We start from the raw sequence: 6,000 nt of genomic DNA, 5'->3' as shown, positions 1-6,000 counted from the left end.
TTAACTTTCGTTTTAATATTTGTGATAACATATTCTGACGCTGCATTTTGAAAACAATATTCAGCATTATGGATTTTGAAGGAAAATATTTTATTCAGCATTCTAAATTCTGTAAATGCTCATATTTACACACTAGTATATTCCACTGCTTACTGAGTTGTTGATAACTCACCCCTTATCTCCAAATATTTTTCAGATAATTTTGATGGTTTAGCTAGAGAACAAGAATAGGAAGTTTTAGCAAGGTGTGACGTCCGTAGTGGAATAAGTGCCTGATGGTACAAATGCTTATTTGAGAGTCATAGTTAGTAAACTAATTTTATTTTTCGGGTATTTTGATTTGATGAGTTAAGGATAATTTCGAATTTTGAAGAGTTTTTAATTTATGTTATTGAGATTTTCTTTATTGTCCCCATGGAGGAACTTGGATATTTGGATTGATTAAATGGGTTAATATTTTATGAGATTTTCTGGATGTGATAGTTGTATTATTTAAGTTGATTTTAGGTATTAAGAGTTAACTCTCCAGACCTACGGGAATGGGGCATTACACTAAAAGTTAGAGATCTTCACATGACGATCTAATAAAATCTTCCTCTCTCGATATGATTCGTTGGAAGGTTTCCCTAGTCTGCCACGCTTCCTTTCCCTAGAAGACATTGTCAACTTGAAATTTAAAAAATAAAATTAAGAAAATTAGTTATAAAATATGATACATAAACATTCACAAAATTATATGCTGATTAATATAATTTAAAATTGTTTTGTGTTATACCATTTGATCGAATCACTAGGCGTTCGAATGTTACAACAATAATTCGAACAGTTACATAACCGTTCAAACACTATTGAGAGGACTAATCCATTCGAATGTTAAACATTTGTATTCAAACGCCATATTAACATTTGTTCAAACAGTTTTCCAACCATTTGAGAGTTTGAAACTTTAGTCCATAACGTTCAAACGAATTAACCATCGTTCAAACGTTAAACATTTGTATTTGAACACCATATTAACATATGGTCAAACGGTTTCTCAACTATTTGGGAGTCTGAGACTTGAGTCCATAACGTTCAAACGGTTTATGGATAGAGTTCCACAATGACTAAGTCAACTCGGTGGCCATTGAAATGAAAAGAATCCACCGATTTCTTCCACTATTAATACACATACAAGACCAGGATGTGCTTAGAGGCATCTCAACCTTATATTTTCCGGCCACCTATGGTGTCCATCGATGAAAACTATTGACTTTTCTATTTTCTATAAAAAAAAATCATTGAAAATAAAACAAAACTAACCCATTAAACGGTCATAAGTTGTGTACCTCTTGACTAGAAGTGGTAGTTGACAATGACAATGAAGATGGTGGTTCAAAGGCAAGAGGAGCATTCGACAGTGTACGTGAAGGGTTTAGAGAGAGAGAAAGAATGCAAATGATCGAGGAAGCCATACATCGTTTATAGTGTTATACCGTTCAAACGTTCATTTAACGTTCGAAAGATGTTCGAACGTTAAAATTAAATGCTGGAAAGTTATTCTATACAATTTATTGTTCAAACACCAATAATTAATGTTCAGACAAAGAATTTATACTATTTATATATATCATATAATATAGTATATACTATATACAATATACAATATATTATAGTATATAAAATTAAATATATATTGTAATATATTTATAGTATATCTATAGTGTATAGTGTATCATATTTATACTGTAATACTATAACTTGTTATATATACGCTCTATAACTTGTTATATATAATACTGTAACTTGTTTATCATCACTATAACTTGTTATATGTTTGAACGGTACTGTTCAATTCATTTAGACACACTCTACTATCTAATTTCATCCTCTATGCTTTCCTTTATCACACTTTCTAAATTCTCAAACCCATAGCTTGGGACTCACTTGAGATCACCTTTCCAACACATAGCATTCTACTCCATGTTCTTATCCTTTAAAGTGAACCTCCAAGATTCACTTCTAAGGTTAAGACACACAATCACCTTCATCACAGTCTTCCTATCAAACCATCCATCCCGATGCATAACTTGAACCAACCAAGTTATACATCTCAACCTTAGCCAATACATGCATACATCTCTTCCTTCGTTCATACACAATAACCAACACTTCATCGTAATCTCAACTAAGCATAATACACAACTTTAAACATCGTGTACTCATGCTTAAGACAAATTATCCACTGCACCGTGATCCCATCACTTCACATGGCATCTAGCCACTGCACAACTAGCTAATCACCCCATTCTTCTCACAGCTCAACTCTACATTTAATCCCAACACTTCACAACATCATGCCATACCACCACTATGCCACAACTGCACAACTCTGCCACTTCACACTACTTACTGCCACAACACAATTACACAATAACACCCGTCACTTCATACTATGCACAACCACAATACAAACTACTCCACAAAGTACTGTTCACAATTCCCAACACTTCACATCACCATCACCATCCACATAACACTCCACAACTACGCAACCATCCCACACTTCATAACACATCAGACAACATATCACAACAACACCAATCAAGTTTCACAATAAAATAACTATTGAGGGAAACGAATAGGAATTATACCATGAGTCGGGGCTGACTCGTTGTGTCGCTTGCTGTCCAACAAGGTCTCATTAGGCCAAAAGCCACTGGTTTGGGCAGTGGTCACCCCTAGTGGTCACTGCCGTGACCTTAAAATAGGGCTGTTTGGATGGCTTGTAGCTAGGGTTTGGCGGCTAAGGGGGGTTATTGTGGCTGTTGGACTACTGTGGGAGGGTTTAGGGTGGTGCTACATGGTTGTGTAGGTGGTGGCAAGGGCCACAAGGTGGCTTGCAGCTAGGGCTTTTGGCATTGTTGAAATGGTGGTGGGAATTCTTCCACCAATCCTTGAGCATCGGATTAAAATTCGAACGGTAGTTTACTACTTTTCAAATAGTGTCACAAAAATTTTGTCAGCTAAAAAACTTTTCACATTCAAACGTAAATGTTAGGGGTTCAAACGATATAGACTTTAAAAGGTCATACAGGTAACGACTTTTTTCGCCATAATCAGTATTGTTTTAATTCGAACGACGTTGTTTCAACTCAAGGAACTTGTTACAACAACATTTTGTCACCGTAATAAGTTCAAAAATGCTAGATCTGGGTTAAATACCTCAGACCACTCATAGGGCCACACACTCCTCATTTCAGATTTCTTCTTTGATTTGCAGAGAGAGCTAATGTATTTGAGTGGCTTTTTTCTTCAAAAATTAAGAGATAGCTAATCACACTTGGGTTTAAAGAGAGACAAAGAGTGAGAGAGATAGAGATAAAGTGAATAAGATTGAGGGAGAGTTGGAGAAATGGTTGCCCACGAAGTTTTCTAAGAGACGATCTTTAGTAAATGTCTATGCATCTTAACTCATGTTCTTCATTGTAAATTTTAGATGTTTACTAATTTTATTGTAGCCCCTAAATGTGGTGTAGTTCTTTTGTATTTATTGAATTGTTTGGAATTGAATTTAAAATAAAATCTCTTATTTCTACTCAATAGAATCTATATCTATGTTTGTTCGTTTGTATTGTCCATGATTTGTGAAGTTATGTTTGTGAGTAATCACTATATTTTGAAGAGTGTATTTGTTGATGTTGTTTTGGATTCGAGTCTGGAAACTGGGTTACAACCGTTAGAATAGTATCTGTTACCATTCGAACGGTCATTCTGCGTTTGAACGTACACTATATACGTTCAAACGTGAATTTCTATTATAGATTGCACATAATACTCTAATTAAGATACTAATTAAATTCCAAAAATGTATTTTAAATTATCACACAATAGAATATCATAATAATAAACATAATGAAAGTATAATTAATACTTAAAAATATAATAGACAATAGGAGATTAAATAACACAATAGAACAACATAATAATAAACTATAATTAATACTTAAAAACATGCACCCAACTGAATAAATATACTAACAAAAAATACTTGGTCAAAAGTAGTTAACATAATGAGAGTAATTATAATTAAAATACTTAACAAAATACTTAATATAAAATAGACATATACAAAATCTAATTATGTAAAATTTAAAATATTGTGAAGAATAATATAGCACATTATATTAGATTTAAGAAAATCATATAGCACAATTGATTATATTTAAGAAAATCATATAGCACAATTTATTAGATTTAAGAAATCATATAGCACAATTGATTAGATTTAAAAAAACCATATAGCACAATTAAACCATATAACAAAAAAAAAAAAAAAAATACCTGAATTATATAATTATCTATTGTTTGATATATTCTTGTATCATGAATTGTTATTGTGCATTACTCTTGTATCTTGTATGTTGCATCAAAATAAATCTTAGATCCATTCGAGAGTTATCAATTCTATTGAACGGTAATTGATAACTCTTGAATTGTTTAGAGTGGATAATTTGAGATTATAAGATCATTCTCGCAAACTACCAGCTGTATCTGTTCACGTCCAAAATTATGATTTTGGTAGAGTCATCCCTTGTTGTTCTCCGGATATGTAGTTTATGTGATGGTGCATCAACATGTTATTTGTCTGTGCGCACGACCAAATGAACATATTTGGAGAATTATGGGGAGATGCTACTGAAATTTTGTTGGACGTGACAGATAATAGTTGATATGTTGACGACTATAATCTTACAATACTGAATAGGATAAGACCAACTACCCAGTGAAAGAAAGAAATTGCACAATATGTTAGTTACATGCTCGCTTGTTAATGCCCACATGATTCTTTGTAATAGGGTATTAGGCATGGATAAGATTTGGATGTGAGTTAAAGATCATTTGGGTGAGGATTACAATGTATATGTCGAATGTGTTAAGAAATTCTTAGAGTTTGCATCCTGCATAGTTGATAGTGACAGGCGTATTAGATGCTCATGCCAACAATGCAAGAATTTGCAGATAGACTTGGTGATAAAGTATTTGTTTGTCAAAGGTATTGACCAGGGTTATACTGATTGAGTTTTACATGGCAAACCATATCCAACGTCATTCGAGCCTCCACATGAAGAAGAAGACATCGATGAAGATGTACAGCTAGAGGTTGTTGGTGATGAATACAATGAGGATATGGAGCAAATGCTAGGTGACATTGGCGCGGGAATGTTTATGAATGAAGGTGATACAGACACATCAAATTCAAATCAAATTCACAGTAAGTTTTCATTTACAGTTAGACTGCTTCATATAAAATTCATGTGCCAATTATCTATTAAGACTGTCAATATGTTACTCAAGCTGTTTAACGAAGCACTTTCATCAGACAATATTGTACCTCATAAGTTCTATGAAGCAAAATAGTTGAAACGAGGACTCTAGTTTGATTACAACGTAATTCATGCATGTAAGAATGACTATGTATTATTTTAGTGAGAGAATGAGCAATTGAATGAGTGTCCCATTTGCCATGAATCAATATGAACATCTGAGAAGTAGAATATGCCACCAAAGGTCGTATGTCACTTTTCATTGATACCAAGATTACAACGGTTATTTATGTCATATGCAACGGTTGTAGACATGACATGGCACTCATCATCTAGAGTCAGGAATGATAGTGTCTTGTCACATCCTGATGACTCTTAGGTTTGGAAAGAATTTGATTTGGAACACTCATGATTTGCAAAAGAACCTCGTAATGTGCGACTTAGGTTGGCAACAGATGAATTTAATCCGTTTGAAAAAATGAGTAGTAGGCATGGTACTTGGCCAATTGTACTTATGCCATATAATCTACCATCGTGGAAGTATATGAAAGATCCATATTTCATGATGAGTTTGCTCATTCCAGGTCCAAGATCACCAGGAAGTGATATAGACATACACTTACAACCATTAAATGCAGAATTGAAATATTTGTGGAAGAATTGGGTCCTAACATTTCATTCATCAATAGGCAAG

This window comes from Juglans regia, chromosome 12 (genome assembly GCF_001411555.2).
Source record: "Juglans regia cultivar Chandler chromosome 12, Walnut 2.0, whole genome shotgun sequence".
NCBI classification, from domain to species: Eukaryota; Viridiplantae; Streptophyta; class Magnoliopsida; order Fagales; family Juglandaceae; genus Juglans; species Juglans regia.
This window is presented reverse-complemented; position numbering follows the sequence as displayed.